At 40.5% G+C, this 17,062-nt stretch overlaps 1 protein-coding gene across 1 annotated transcript in view; it reads left to right on the top strand.

The window, feature by feature from the left end:
- The window catches only part of DTL (denticleless E3 ubiquitin protein ligase homolog), a gene marked incomplete at its 5' end in the record, with an annotated part of 60,118 nt that extends 44,347 nt beyond the window's left edge, over window positions 1-15,771 (top strand). Inside the window, one exon of the mRNA XM_081297095.1 lies at window positions 12,025-15,771. The remainder of the gene's footprint in view (window positions 1-12,024) is intronic.
- Window positions 15,772-17,062: the final 1,291 nt, after the last annotated feature.

Here is a 17,062-nt window from a genome sequence, read left to right as displayed (position 1 = left end):
TTTTGCATGCCAGGCAAACACTCTTCCACTGAACTATATACCCCAGCCTTTTAAAATTTCTTAATTTTGAAACAGGGCCTTATTCAGTTACCCAGGCTAGCCTCAAACTTGGCAATCCTCCTGCCTCAGCCTCTCAAATAGCTGGGATTATAGGCATGTACCATCACACTTGGCTTTATGAAACTCTTAAAATCAAAGTTATAGATTTTTGATGTAGTGCAGATCAAATGTTAAAGGGAAACAATACTAAGCTAGCATTGAAGGACATGGTAAATGACAAAGATCTGATTATTATTAAATATCATTCAAAACAGTGTTTCCCTCTAGAAGGTTGTGCTTGGGAAGTAATATGGGGGACTTTATAGGGGTTTTTCTGTCTCTTGTCTTGGTTGGTGGTTATATGGGTATTTGCTGTGTAATTATAGCTTACATTTGTATTTTATACATTTTTCTGTAACATTTTATGTTTCACAATGTTTTCAAAGTTTTTTTTTTTTTTAGAGGAATGGAAATCAGATAATTTTCTAGAGAAGAAAGGTCAGAGGTAAACATGGAAGGATTCTAGATAAACTTGATAATTAAAGTTAATTCAAAGGGAATAAGCTACTAGGGGGCCTGTGGGATCTTCTTGATACTTTCTAAGGAAAAGAAGAGTCTTCTATTCCCTCAAAGCAGAAGGATGAACTAAGTTGACTCTATGTATACACTATGTTCACTCAGTTTAAAAAGAACTGTGCCTTCTGCAAATCATGCTGTAGTTCAAACATGGGTTTGGGATTTTCATGTAAGCAGGGTAGACCAACAAATGGAGATTTAAAGCTCCATATCATGCACTTTTCTTCTTCATTCTTTTTTTCGGGGGTGGGGGTTAACTAGGGGTTGAACCCAGAGACAGACACTTTGCTAAACTACATATATCCCCAGCTCTTTTTTTTTTTTTTTTAAGACATTGGTGGACTTTTATTTTATTCATTTATTTGTAAGTGGTGTTGAGAATCAAACCCAGTACATCACACTTGCTAGGCAAGTTCTCTACCACTGAGCCACAACCCCAGCCCAACCAGCTCACTTTTGAGCCAGGATCTCACCAAGTTGCTTAGGGTCTCACTAAATTGCTGAGCATGATTATAGGCACGTGCCATGGTGCCCAGCATCCTTTCTTACTCTTGTATCTTCTTTTCTCAAGTTCCACCAACAAATGGAGACAGAAACAAACCATAGAAATAATGGGTCTGGGGGAAGTTGACCAATTTGCTCAGAGTCACAAAAGTAGATAGATGGTTGGCCAAGTGCATTCTGGTATCCCATACTTTTTTTGCATCCCAGTCCTGATCTACTAGCCATTCTCCTAATACTTTACTATCCTGCCTTTGTTCAGGTGCTTCCTCTACCTGGAATAGTTTTCCTACCTTATGCCTTTAAAGTCCTCATTCTTAAGATCCAGTTCAGACCCTCCTCTACTTCCTACAGGAAATGGTCACAAATTTTCCTACTTAAGCTTTCCTTCCACTCAGCCCTATAAATGCCTTGCTTAAACATTATAATGAAGGCTAGAAATGTGGCTCAGAGCTAGAGCATTTGTCTAGCATGTGGGAGGTCCTGGGTTTGATCCCTAACACCACAAAATAATAAAAAGAAGTCACAGATAATTTTGTTTCCAAAGGTATAAATGACTTATATACTCATGTATTGAAATATACCGTATTACTAGTAAGAATCACAAGTCACTTATTAATTTTATTTCTTTGTATTTTCCAGATTTTCTACAAGAAACATATTTTATAATTTTTTAAAGTAGTTTTTGCTGAGGAAAGAAGGGTTACTTATTTCTCAGATACAAAGAAACTGTATTTTTCTAAGATAAAAAATTCAAATTATGCTATGTACATATATAAATATTCCCCAGTGAATGCTACCTTTATATATATCTTTAAAGCACCAGTTAAAAAATCATTATAAAGAAGGAAGGCCAGTAGAGTACAGGAAGGAGAATGGGAAAGAGAGAAAGGAAGAGAAAATAGAAGTATTAGGGATTGAAATGGAGTACATTATATTACATAAATGTATGAATCTATTCAAAATGAAACCCCCTTTTATGTATAACTAAAGTGCACTAATAACAATACTTAAAAAACTTCACAAGAAAGCCAGGCGCCGTGGCACATACCTGTAATCCCAGCGGTTCAGGAGGCTGAGGCAGGAGGATATGAGTTCAAATCCAGCCTTAGCAACAGCGAGGCACTAAGCAACTCAGTGAGACACTGTCTAAACAAAATATAAATAGGGCTGGGGAAGTGGCTCAGTGGTCAAGTGCCCCTGAGTTCAATCCCTGATATCACACCCCAGCACCGCCCCCCAAAAAAAAAAAAAGATTTCACAAATAAATGTATGTTTTAAAACAATATAGAGAACATATTCTCTCAATATATATTAGAGCTGGTTGTGGTGGTTCACACCTGTAATATTAGCTACTCGGGCGGTAGGAGGATCACAGGTTCAAGGCCAGCCTGAGCAACTTAGAAAGTCCATGCCATAAAATAAAAATTGAAAGGGCTGGGAATGTAGATTAGTAGTAGATAACTCTAGGTTCAATCCCCAGTATCAAAAAAGAAAAAATACACATATATATGAAGATATTTTGTTTTACAGAGAATATGTTATATTGAGTATTTTAAAATATTACATGATATGTTATAGAAAATAACATAAAATACATTTCCAACTATTTTATAATAGATGTGAAGAAATATAATTACTCTGACAAAGGTTCTGACAAAGGCTGCCTGAAAAGTGCTAATTCATTTTTCAGAAAGTTGTAGTGTAAATGAGAAAATTTTGTTAGAGATAAGAAAAGTCAAAGGTATTCGCCCAAAATGTATTTGAAGTCATCTGAAGAAAATGAATAGACACAGATATGTGTTCAAGTAAGAGAAGGAAAAGGAACAAACATTTAGGATGATTAATATGTGCCGACTGTATACATCTAGGCTCTTTAATAATTAAACAACCCTCGTGGACTGGAGATGTAATTCAGAGGTAGAGTGCTTGCCTACTATGCACAAAGTCCTTGGCTTGATCCCCAACATCACAGGAGAGACAAAAAACCCACAACCCTTAGGGAATTATTATTATTCTCTTTTTATAAATAAAGATATTAAACCTCTTCAAGTTTAAATCATTTACCAATGGAAGCTAGTTAAGTGACAGAGGAGGTATTTAAGTTCTATCCTATAACAGCGAGTTCGCATGGAAATGGCTTTAAATAACCCTCATGAGAATTGCAGTGACATCTTCCTTCCCTGGTGAGTAGGGACTGGAACACTGCTGCCTAGCTAAACAGTTGAAGGGATCTAGAGTTATGATGCAGAAAGTCCTGAGGGAAGCTCATCTGGGAGCAAATAACAGTTGAACCACAAAGAAAGGGACAACGAAGGATGCCCTGAGGTTCCTGAAGCCTGCCAGGACTTCTGAAGCATTACTTCAGAAATAATAGAAGTGAAATATACACACAATTAGGAATTAACAAGGGATAACTGAAAAGATTGCTGAGCCAGATACAGTGGTGCATTCCTGTAGTCCCAGCTACTCAGGAGTCTGAGGCAGGAGAATCACAATTTCACTAAAGTGAGACCCTGTCTCACAATAAAAAAGGGCTGGAGATGTAGCTCAGTGGTATAGCACTTGCTTGACATGTGGGAGGCCTTGGGTTCCATGCTTAGGACCAAGAAAAAAGATTGTTAAGCTGCTCTTAAAAAAATAACAAACTTCACAGAGTTGTGATGATGAGACATAGTACAGTTTCTCAACCCAGATTTCCTCATCTTGACTTTGCCATACCCTGATTCTGTGACCTTGTACAAGTTACTTAATCTCTTTGAGTACCAGTGTCGTCATGAAAAATGGGAAAAGTAACGCCACAGTCCCCCCGCCCCATCCATAGGGAATATACACCATGACCCAAATGAATGCCTGTATTACCTGAACCTATGTATGGTTTCCTAGGCACACATGCCTGTGATAAAATCTAATTTATAAATTAGTAACAGTAAGAGATTAACAACAATAGCTAATAATAGCATAATTAATTATTCTGGGGTGCTAACATCCCTAACTTAAAGAGCAAACAGTGGGGAAAAGAGCCGGACACACCTGGTATTAATGGAATGAGCAAGAGCTGAGGCACCAGAGAGCTTGTACATTTCTAGCCTAGCTCAGGAATCTGGGAGCACAGCCAAAGGAAACAGGGAGCACCCGAGGTAGGAAGTCATCAAGGAGGGACCTAGGGAAGAATGAAAGCATGGGGGATCCACAAGAAGCCAAGGGGTCCCAACCAGATATGAAGATTCAACTAAAGATTTCAGGAAGGAAAAGCAGGTGGGAAATAAGTACCTGAGGCAGACAGGTAAAAATAGTTAAGTGGATTATGGTGAGAGTAGGACTGTGATAGCATGGGCCATCTGATGCCTATGTCCAAAGTATCACAGTCAGGGACAGGTTGAGCAGAATTTTGGGTCATTCGAAGTTTTAAAAAAAAAAAAAAAAAAAAGCAGTATGAAGCCAGGGTCTGAGAAGGGTTAAAAATAGGTGGTAGGGAATGAAGTGGCCAGGAAAGCTGTGAGTCAGCTATTAAGCCACTGAGGAAGGCAAGAAGGTGGTGGGCTGAAAACCAGGGGACAGTTGAGTGGACAGGGATGGCAAAATAATGGAATGGTGTGCTGAAGAACAGGGTGGAGAAGCTAGGGTATGGAGAAATGATAGGAGAATGGAGCAGGGCAGTATGTTCTCCTGACCTGAAGAACACTGGAAAGCCGGGGGGTGCAGGTTTTCCTTTAGGATGAGAAGTTGAAGGAATGTGTGGTGAAAGGATGTAGGAATGAGGAATGGTGTTCACCAGACAGCAGATGCCATGCAGCTCAGGGGCATAGAGAACCTGCAAAAGCCCAGAGAGCGTTAACTGGGAAGTGCTGTCCTGGTAACAGGATACTGCCCTGCAGGGAGTGGGAGGCCAGGCTGAGTCTCCAACAGCCCTTCCTGGGCCCCCCACTGCAGTACTGAATATACATTTGCAGGACCCTGCCCCAGGAAGGACCCAGGGCCTCCTGAGTCAGTTCAGCGCCCTATTTCTGCATTCAGGCTGCTGAGTAATGGTTCCAAAGACAGTGCCAGCAGTGCCCAGGGCACAAGGAGAAAGTGAGAAGTAGGGCTTGGCACCTTATTTTGGGAGCTGTCGTCAAAGGCACAGCTCTCTAGTTCTATGTGCCTGATCCTTGGTGACAGCTCTCACTGGCAACCCAGATGACCAGCCCTGTGGGTACTTGCTGAGATGCCCAAAGAGGCAGGACCTGAGAGGGAGGAGACGGGATTCTGAGTCCTTTCTTCCTGAAGGAGACTCACTTAGTCAGTCTAATTGGGCATCCCAACTGGGCTAGTTTCTCAACCTGAAGTTCCCTAGGAGTAAACCCTGCTTTCTTTCTCTGCTTACATGTTCTTTTAAAATTACTATAAAGTGACAAAGACATGGCAAACATTCTGTTCCAAACCCAAGATGGAGTGTGTCAGACTGTACCATGAGCTGCTTTCCAAAGGCAGAGATGCCATAATAACTCCCAGCAATCCCCTGTATGTCCCCAGTGATACACATGTCTCTGATGGCTATGGCTAGGGCTCAGTCTACTACAGAGTAGACACTAGTCATCGAATAAACACAAAGGTCAAACCTGTGACCCATGAGCATTGTTCTGGAAATTAGCTAACTGACCCTGAAAACCTTAAGGAAAGTCTTTGGATTAATTTCTGCTGAACAGGTAGATCTGAAGACTGCCCTGAAGATACTCATGGCTCATGAATAGTAGGTCTGCTTGCCTTAACCCTCTAATATTCCTTAAACCCACTCAGGTCCCCCAAGTCTAGCCTCCGAGTCTCCATTAATATCTTAATTTCCTATATACCACCTGCCTATTCTTGAAAAGTAAATCCTACAAATTCCTTGGGATTTCTTCCTAGGAATTCAATTTCTCTCATATTAAATACCATTATGAGATAAGGGAATTTGGAATCCAGAAGGATTAAGTGGTTTTCACTGAATTGTATGAACTTTACATTACAGCAGTGATTAGAACCTGGCAGAATTTTTGCCTCTATAGCTGGTAACCCTCTACTTGTTTGCCTCTGGTTTGTACCAGCTGAAAATTCAAATTGTTTATGGCTATAAACATTGGCCCCTTCTCTGTGACAGTCTGGGACATTACTCTATCAGATAAAGTGAACATCATTACTTCAGGGGAACTTTCTAACTCACCATGGTAATCCCAACTGGGTTGAATTCTATTCAGCCGAAGATTCAAAGATTACTGTCCTGCTGTCAGAGTTTCTGATGTTTTTCTTTGTAGTTGATCCATCCGGAAGGTTTCAGACTCACCCTTCTTAACTAGTTAATTTACAGAAATGCTTAGACCTTTGTTCTGAATTTCATTCGTTTTCCCTGTTATTGTAACTGGGACTTATTCATCAGATTAAGTGCAATAGTGTTGGAAGCCTAAGTTTCTCCATTTGTCCTCTGAAATGCTCAGGGGGTTCTTATCCATTTAGGGATTATTTGCATTTTTTAAAATCTTTGAGATCTAGGGACACACTAGAAAAAAGTCACTCTTTAAGTTTCTTCATTTAAACACAAGATCGTTGCTTATAATTGTGTGGAGAGGGGGCTGGGGATATAGCTTAATGGTAAGCACTTGCCCAATATGTGTCAGACCATGGATTCAAACCCTAGTACTGTGAATACAAAAATACAAACAAAAGAATATGGAGAGGGGCTATAATCTTGTGGGTTCTATGAAGTCGACTGGGAGGTAATTCCTGCGATTGGGGTGCCTGACTCAACTACCACGGGCCAGTGTAGCTCCAGCACAGTGCTGCTAGGAAAAGGTCCATGAGCTTGGTCCCTAGGAGGTTGAACTCACTGTGCACATCCTCTCATCTCAGAACCACAGAATAATCTCAAAAGTTCAGGTCTGAAAAGAGGTTTACCATGTGCCCAATTCAACCTCCTCCTTTTCAGATTAAACAGAGGGAGAAAGAGATTGGTCATTTATATGAGGTCATATGGGGCCAGGCATAGAGCCCAGATCACACCACATAATACAAAGGTGAATGGCCTTTTTGGGGGGAGCGGGGGGGGGGGAGATAACCAAGAATTGAACTCAGGAACACTCAACCACTGAGACACATCCCCAGCCCTATTTTGTATTTAGAGACAGGGTCTCACTGAGTTCCTTAGCACCTCGCTTTTATTGAGACTGGCTTTGAACTCATGATCCTCCCATCTCAGCCTCCCAGCAAAGGAGAATAGTCTTTTTTTTTTTTTTTTTTTTTTTTGGTGGTGGTGGTGGTGCTAGGGATTGAACCCAGGGCCTTATGCAAGTACTCTACCAACTGAGCTATATCCCCAGCCCGGTGAATGGCCTTTAATAGTGAATCAGGAATATCAACTATATACATGGAGGAAGGCATGTGATTATAATATCCCCATTTTTAAAGAAATGAATCTGAATTATGTGAGTGTATACCACACATTTATTCATTTATCAAAAACGTTTGATGTCCACTGAGTGCCAGACACTGTGCCAAGTGCTATTTGCCATAAGGCCTGAGCTTCTCTTAACCTTTATTAACAAGCACAGGCACAAAATTGGTGCCAGCATCCTCTTTTATGGCACTGTATATGTATCTCCTTACAGAGATCAATTCAGTTGCTGTCCACACTCGGGACTCAGTCATGGCTTCAAGGTCTCTTCATGTCGTAAACTGAGTTAAAGGAAGACAATTTTAAGGTCTATATCATCTATGATCAGTTCATTTCCAAACTCATCTTGGGTGAACTTGTGACTCTGAACTTTTAGCAACTCTAAAAGTTTGGGTAATTACTAAAACTAAACAACTAAATTCAACAAAGGAAGCAAGATTCCACACTAACTGCAGAAAGAATTAACTCTTATGTACCCTGGGCAAGCTCCAGGTCCTATGCTGGTCCTATTCTCTGGCTCTTTCTTCTCATCTTTAATCCTCAACATTCTTTGATTGGTGTATAGATCTTCTTTCATCCTGACCAAACTCCATCCACACCTGGATCTTTTATGGAAACAGCAGGGATCATCTTTAAAACAGGAAGACAATGTTCTTTTCCTTATACCTCTGTGACTGTGGGTTCCACCTAGACATGGCCTTAGACTTCCAACTGGATGGTCTTGCACTGAACCAGGGTCAAATCAAACCAAGCCAACTTTACTGGAGCCTTCCATTGTCACATTCCCACAGCTGGACTTCCTTAGGGGTTGGAGTGGGAAAGGGATCATTATAGAACACTAACATGTGTTAGGTATTTGCTAAATGCTTTGGATGGAGAATATCACTTGATTTTTACAACAGTGCTGGAAGGGAGTTTTTTAATTATCCCCATTTTAAAGGTCGTTGTGAACCCAAAAGTGAACCCAGAGTGTCTGACTCCTCACCATGCCCCTTCTGAGAGCTGACAAAGTAAGAGGCCATGGGTGAGGAAAGTTCTAGACATGGCCCATGCATGTTTTCCTCCAGCCAGCAACATGTCAAAGAGAGCCATCCTGAGTTATGGTGTCTGTATTACTCATGTAGTCATGTATGAATTGTATGCTAGTTATCTTTTCCTATGCACATGACTTATTTTTTTTTTTAAATACATTGTAAGCTCCTTGAGAACAAGGACTATGTCCTACTCGAGCACTGTGAACAATTGACAGCTCAGTAAATTTATACAATGGGGCTCAAAATTGCTGGAGAACAGAGATATTTCAGCACATAGAACCAGAATTGGATCTTAAAGCACTTCTAGCCTTCAGAGTCTCATTTTGCAGTTGAGGAGACTGAAGCCCACAAAGTAGAGTCAGAGTCATCAGGACTCAACTTTTTCTTTAAAGCAAAGCCCTCTCAAATTATGCTCTTCCTCCACAACCCTGGGACCAGTACTGGGACTGTACTTATCATCAATATGTTAAGACCTTTAGGATCTAATGACCATGAAGCAATTAAAATCTGATATCATTTCAGGCTAATCATAGATAAATAGGGTCAAAAGAGCCTTAGAAATCATCTTGTTCAGCTTTTAAATTGTAGGTGAAGTAACAGGCCCTGAGATGGCAAGTGGCCAATCCTTTTCAGTTAGACAGTGGCTTTTCATTTAAATGATTCTCCCTGGCCAGAGATAGTAGGGGCACACAGAATACACAGGTTGGCCTCTCCTCGTTGGGCTGTATGTATCAGGATGGGAGTTAGGTGACTGGCTTGCTTTTGGAACAGTTCCCATTATTTAGCAGAATCACCATCAGCTCACCCCTGTTCTTGGCCTCTATCCTCTGTCCACCCAAGCAGCAGAAGCTATAACTAAGGCCAGTGCCTGAGCTAGAATCTGATTCTACCACTTATTCCATCCTCCTCCTCTAGCCCTTCCCTTTCCAGAGCCAACTCTGGCCCAGCAACCAGGTTAGGAATGTTACATACTGAAAAATTATAACTTGGCTGCCCTGTTTTTCCTTCTTGGGTAAAGAGCCCAGAGCTGAGAAAAACGAGTGTCTCCATTCTGTTTTGCTTCCCACAGAAGCCAAGGGCCAGAGGAAAGAGAAGCCCTGTGGCTTCTTTTGAGCAGTGTTGGCATTGGAGTATCAAGTGAGCTGGAAGCACTAAAGAAGGCTGTTTTGTCCTTACTAGACCTTAACAGTGACCTGCCTTGGGGGACCAACCCCTGTCCTTCCCATGTACTCCCAAGCACAGTATGGATCAAGAAGGAGCACATATAAAAAAGACCTTTCTAAAGACTGGGAAAGATTGTTCCTGACAAGCCTGCAGAAATAGCAAATAGTACAAGGAGACTGAGCTCTGTCTACATGGGGAATTTGCCAGGCTACCAAAGAGCCAGCTGTCTCAGGGACAGGGTGTTTGGAAGGTGAAGCTGCAGGGAAACTTATTTAGTGGGAACAAAAGAGCCACCCTCTCTTCCTGTTGCCTTCTGGCTAGACTTCCACAGAAAAGCTGAGCAGCTGGCCCAACCCCAACTCCCAGGCCTCCAAGCAGTAGGGAGAAATTTTCATCTCTCCTGTCTGGCTAACCCCCACCCCCCCCAGGATCAAACTGTTTGCTTCCTTCTTGTCTGCACACAGATAATCACCCTACCAGTCAGATGTATTCTGCCATAATTCAGGGTCACCAACTCCACATGGGACCAAAAGGTACTTGAAAATTGTACTACATTTCTCTTGTGGCTTACACTCCTACTATCAACAACAACCATCTCAACCCTTCTCCATGCTCCTGAGGCCTCTGGTCCTCCTGCCTCCCGACTTACTCTCCACAAAGGTCTTTGAGTTCTTCCTTTGTGTTTCCAAGTGCTTAAACCTCCCTACATTCTCATTCTTCCTTCTTGCTGTTACAATTCAAGCATTTCGTTTCCTACTATATAACCAAGACCAATGCTATGACTTGTGTTCTAAATCCTTTTCTTTACCACCTTTTTACAAACTAAGTTTCATAAACTCTAAATCTCTCTCTAAATTTGCTCCTTCTCTAGTGATACATCTTATGTTTAAAGAAGCCCACCCCTAGTCTAATTTTTTAAAAAGTGTCCTGAACATACATCCTTCTCTACCACCTATTTCTTCCTCTACATACTCTAATTCTCAAAAACATTTTTTTCTCCCTAGTTTTACTCTCTGACCTCCCACTGACTCCTCAACCCACTACATCGAACCTCAGTTCTCACTGCTCTACTGAAACAGCTCTTACAATGGTCATCAGTGACATTAGTGTTGCTTCATACAGGAGTCACCTTTTGGTCCTGTGTTATTCAACTTTCCATCACTCTGGCCAAAATATCTGACAAGAACAACTTAGAGGAGGAAAAATTTATTTGGGGCTTACAGTTTCAGAGGTTCAGTCCATGGTTGGCTGACTTCATTGCTCTGGGCCCAAAATGAGGCAGAAGATCATGTCAGAAGGGTGTGGTGAGGGGAAGCTGTAAATTTATGGCAGCCAAGAAACAGAGAGAGAGAAAGGGAGGGAGAGAGGGCAAATAATCCCCAAGGGCATACCCTCAATGATCTACTTCTTCTAGCCACCCCTACCTGCCTACATTTACCACCCAGTAATCCATTCAAACTTTTAATCCACCAAATGGATGGTAGATTAATATTTAAAAACCTATTCAGTTACAGTTCTCTCATAATGTAATCATTTAACCTCTGAACATTCCTGCATTTTCTATCACATGAGCTTATTAGTGGATATTCAAAACATAACAAGTCTTCATCTTAGCTCTTCAGCATTGAGACTGTCAAATGATTGAATGATCATTCTTTTTCTTTAAAAAGGAAAAAATAAATCTTCCCTGTCTCATGATATAGTACCATTTTTGTTCAATTCTATATCTTTGCCCACTCTTGCTCAGCCTCCTTTGCAGGCTCATCTTTCTCCACCTAGTCATTAATCACTGGAGATCACGGCCTGGAGTTCTCAAATTCACTTGTGCTAAAGTACTCTTTCATACCACACTGAATGGCTGGTTAAAATGTTAAGTAAAAAGAAAAAAAAGTAAATCAACTATATATCATAAACATCTCCCTGTACTTGCAAAATTATTTCAATGGGTGCATGTTATAGATGTACTATATCTTATTTACTCAGTCCTTTATTGTTAGTTGTGTAGGTAGTTTCTAATTTCTAATATTTTTAATTTTATAAATAGCACTATGAAGAATAACCTTATAGACCTTTTGGTGTGTGATTGGATGAATTATGCCAACATTTATTACTAGTATTAGGCCAATAATTAATTACTATAAGAAAACTAGGGATGTTTGGAATGTATATTTAATTTTTTGAGGTCAATAACATGGATACATCTATCCATGTAGCAACATTATCCAGGACAGAATCTGAGGCCAAAAAGAAAAAAGTTCACTCATTTGGTCTAGGGTGGTAAATCTGATATTTCCTCTTTTTCAGAGCCCTCAACATGAAAGGTATCATCAAAGACTAGTAAAGGGTTCTGGCCAAGGTATTGCTCACTCTGGAAGTCAGAGGCCATTGCCTTATTCCTACCCTATATTTTGGCAGAAGAATCAGTCCTGACAGAGCCAGGTGAAACTTAAATGACTTCAGAAGATCCTGAGGATTTGGATTGTCTAAAGAAGTTTTCAAGTTCTGGGACTGATCTGTCAGGCCTGACGTAGGTGGCCACAGGAAAAAAACAGGTCAGCAGAAGTCAGTGCCAGAAAAATGGCCAGTGATGGCTCATTGAGCAGGTAGTATGGGGTAGAATCTTGGGAATAAGAGATTAAGTGAGGGAGTTGACACAAACAACTCAAGGGTTCTTCTTCATCTCCCCAAATACTTAATATTGCAATACCCCAGATATTGGTCCTTCGTCTTCTCTTTTCTACCTACCCTTATGTCTTTGATGATCTTATCCAGACTCTCAACTTTGGATACCATCTATACTCAGACTTGAAATTCCTGATTTTATTTGTCTAGCCTGTCTTCTAACTGAACTCCTAATTTGTTTATTCAACAGAAAAGTTGACATTCCCTCTTGATTGTTTCACAGACATCTCAAATTTAACATGTTTAAAACTAAACTCCTAATTATAACCCTCCCCCCCCCCCAGTTAAAAATCTGATCCAACCTCCACTTACAGCAATGCCACCCTTCCAGTTTCAGCCAAAGACTTGGTCATCCCTAACACATCTTTCTGTCTCACATTGTGCAACCAACTCATAATCAAAATATTTTGGCTTTATCTCCAAGTTGTATTCAGGCTTTGCTTCTACCAAAGAGGAGTAACTAACTGATGCAGGACTTACCATGTCATTATAAACAACTGAAAAAATGGATCAGAGATACAAAACAGTGATTTCCAGACTGGCCAGGGATAGTACAGACCTGTGATTCCTGAGGGGGGGAAACAAATGAGGCAAGCTCACAGTTGTGGAGTCATTTTCAGATTGTTGAACCAAAGGGGGAACCCAAACAGAACCCAGGGGTTTGAGTGGTTGAGAAGATAGATAGAGACTGGATTTGGGGGGAATTTGGCTGAATAAAATGCCAAAGAGGAAGGAACTGCATGGAGAGAAAGCTCCATGCAAACTGTTGAGTCTTTGGCTGATCATGCACAGGGTACTGCACAAGGCTAATCAAAGAACAGCTACCCAGGAAACAATTACTGAGAAGCTATAAACCAAAAAATTCTTAGAACTCATATTAGGGCTGAGAATTATTCAAGTTCTGACTAGCAGAGTAGAGACCCTGACAGATGATATTTTCCAAAGATGGCCCAGTAGCTCCAATCTTACATATACTTCTACATTGTGACCTTGCCATTCACACACAAAAACATAGAAGTGAATTTCCTTCTCTTTTAGTCTGGTAAGAGTTATGATTACTTCTCCCATCTGGATAGTAGTGAAGCTGTGTTGATTTTAAGGGTAGGTTGGAAAAGACAGTGTAGCTTCCAGACACCCATATCATCTGCCACCTGTCCCTCAGATCACACCTTTGGCCACATGAGTGGTCTCTTATGAACTTCTGAAAGAGAAGGAGAAAGCCAGGCTTGGTTCATGAATGCGTAAAGTCTCAAATGGACTTGTACTGCATTACAGACCATTTCATTTCAATCCTGAAAGATATCTTCCTATCAAAGCTTTTGTGCATCTGTCATTTATTGATGAGGAAAGAGATATCACATGAGGTGAAAAAAAATACACAGAGATTCATAGGCCATTGTGAATGGCTATACTGGTCAGGGGCCTGGAAGGGGAAAGAGTAGAAAATCAAACCTGCCAGAAACAGAAACTGTTACTCAGCCCCCCAAAAAAGTACCATCCTTTAAGGAGACAATCAGCCACTTTGTGGCAAGCTGATGGCATTTGGGAACCCTGGAAGGGTTAATGGTTTTCCTTGTCTGAGATTAAAACATATTCCATGAACTTAAAATGGATCATGGACTTGCAGGTAAAATGTAAAGTCATAAAACTTAAAAAAAAAAAAAAATTTCTGGGCTTTAGGGTTAGGCAAAGAGTTCTTAGACTTAAACTAAAGCATAATTCATAAATGGAAAATGTGATACATTAGACTTCATCAAAATAAAAAAAAAAATATTGAGTCAGTGAAAAACCCTAGGAAAGGATGAAAAGACAAGCCACAACTGGGAGAAGATATTTGCAAAGCACATATCCAACAAAGGAACTGATATCTAAAATACATACAGAACTCTTAAAACTCAATGTTTAAAAAAAAAATCAATTTTTAAAAAAGGCAAAAGCTATTTCACTGAAGAGGATATACAGATGGCACATAAGCACATGAAGAGATATTCAATATCATCAGCCAATAGAGAAATACAAAGTAAAGCTATGAGATATTACACACTAAAATAAAAAAGTAATGACAGCATCAAATGCTGGTGAAGATTGGGAGAATGAATCAGTCAGACATTGTTGGTAAGAGTGGTGGTACAACCACTCTGGAAAACAGTTTGAAAAATTTTTAATAAAAACCACACATTCAATTACTATGTGATCCAGCAAGTGCACTCCTGGGCATTTATTCCAGAGAAATGAAGACTTATGTTCATACAAAAACCTGTACACAGATGTTCATAGAAGTTTTATTTATAACAACTCAGAACTTGGAAATGGGCTGGTAGAGGGCTTGCCTAGTACATGTAAGGCACTGGGTTCAATCCTCAGCACCACATAAAAATAAATAAATAAAGATATTGTGTCCATCTACAATTAAAAATATATTTTAAAAAAAACTTAGAAACAGCCTAGATGTTCTTTAGTGGATGAATGGTTAAACTAGTGGAATATCATAGAATATCCAGCAATAAAAAGGAATGACCTACTGATGAACACAACAACTTGGATGAATCTTCAGGAAATTGTGCTGAGTGGAAAAAAGCCAATTCCAAAAATGTTGTATACTACATGATTCCATTTATAATTTTTTTTCTTTTACAGTATTAGAGATTATACCCAGGGCCTCACACATGTTAGGCAAGTGCCCTACCACTGAGCTGTGACCCCAGGACCTATAATACATTTTTAAAATGACAAAATTTTAGAAATGAGAACATATTAGTGGTTCTAGGGGTAGGCCAGTGTGGTTATTAAAGACCAACACAGGGATCCTTTTGGGAATGAAACTGTTCTGTTCTTGACTGTGATGGATACAAACTCACACCTGTGAAAAATTGGATAGAGCAAACACACATACATAAAGGATAAGTAAAATTGTGGCAATCTGCATAAATTTGGACAATTGTATCAATGTTCATATCCTAATTGTAAAATTGTTCTACAGTTTTGTGATATGTTACTGTTGAAAGAAACTGGGTAAAGGTGGCAGGTGTTGCGGGGGAATTACCCCATATTACAGTCATGCATTGCTTAATGATGTTTCAGTCAACAACAGACTGTGTATATGATTGTGATCCCAAAAGATTATAAAGGACCTGAAAATTTTCTGTTGCCTAGTATTTTTACTGTAGCTTTTCTATGTTTAGATACTTACCAGTTATGTTACAATTGTCTGTATTGTTCAGTAGTTTCACCAGTTTGCAGCCTCGGAATGATAGTCTATACCAATTAGCCTAGATGTGTAGTAGGCGATGCCTTTTAGGTTTGTGTAAATATACTCTGTGATGTTCACAAAACAACAAAATGGCCTGAGGATCATTTCTCTAAACTCAAGTCCATCATAAAGTGTCGCATACCCATGTTTCCTACAACTGCATGTGTGTGTACAATTATCTCAGAAATAAAAGTTTAAATTAAAAACAACATATTCGTGGTTGATGGTCCATATTTAGACTTCCCTTTCTTAGCAGCAGAGCCTCAGCCAACCAAGGGCTCACAGAGCATTTGCTCCACTGATATGAGATTAGTAATCCTGCCTTGAACCAAAGGTCTCAATTTTCAGCAAAGGAGGTATGGAAGTGGGCACATGAACAAGGCATCCACTAGTCCCATCACAGACCCAAAAGCTGCTGGCCTAGTAATGGTGGAATGGCTGCTTTAGCAGTACCTCAGTTTGAGACACTTCTGTCTACGAAGCATCACGCAGTTAACTTATTAATAACCTAATTTAGAGACCTTCCTAAACCTAAACCTATTTCAGTAAGTGCCAGTTCAGTTTTTCTAGTTGTCTAGCTCAAAACCTTGGATTCTTCCTTGAATCCTCTCTTTCTCTGGTTCTCCACATCTAAAATGCCAGCAAATCTTGTTGGCTCTTCTTTCACACCCACAGCTTAACCACTTCTCAGCTCCACCACCACTAACCCTCTGGCCCAAGACTCTAAAACTCTCCCTTGAACACTATAACCTCCCTGCTTCTGCACTCGCCCCCTCCCATGTACACCAAGCAAGCAGCCAAAGTGATCTGTTAAGAGCCAAGTTTAATCATGTCACTCCTCTAACAAATTCCTCTCTTGACTTTTTATCACAGTCCAGCTATAATCTGAAGTATAAGAGTCTCCAAAGTGGTCCATGACCTGCTGCCACTCTGCCTCCCCTCATTGCTGTATCTTCTGGCCTCTGCTGTTCCTGAGACACATCAGGGATGTTCCTGCCATGGGGTCTTTGCACTCACTACTCCTTCTGCCTGGGAAGCTTTTCTCCAAAATAGCCCCATGGCTCCTTCCCTCACTTCCTGCCAGGCACAGTGGCACACATCTGTAATCCCAATGGCTCGGGAGGCTGAGGCTGGAGGATTCTAAGTTCAAAGACAGCCTCAGCAAAAGTGAGGCACTAAGCAACTCAGTGAGATCCTGTCCCTAAATAAAATGCAAACAAAGACTGAGAATGTGGCTCAGTGGTCAAGTGCTCCTGAGTTTAATCCCTGGTAGCCCTCCCCCACCCCCCAAAAAAGAGCCATTCCTCATATGTAATAGCAAACTCCACTGCACTCATGCCCCTGACTCCTTACTCTGCTTCAGCACTTATCACTGCCAAAACTCATTGCTTTAGTGTCTACCTCCCTCTG

Source organism: Spermophilus citellus (genome assembly GCF_964194105.1).
Source record: "Spermophilus citellus genome assembly, chromosome: 6".
NCBI classification, from domain to species: Eukaryota; Metazoa; Chordata; class Mammalia; order Rodentia; family Sciuridae; genus Spermophilus; species Spermophilus citellus.
The sequence above is the reverse complement of the archived record's forward strand: the minus strand, read 5'-3'. Positions and strand labels throughout refer to the sequence as shown.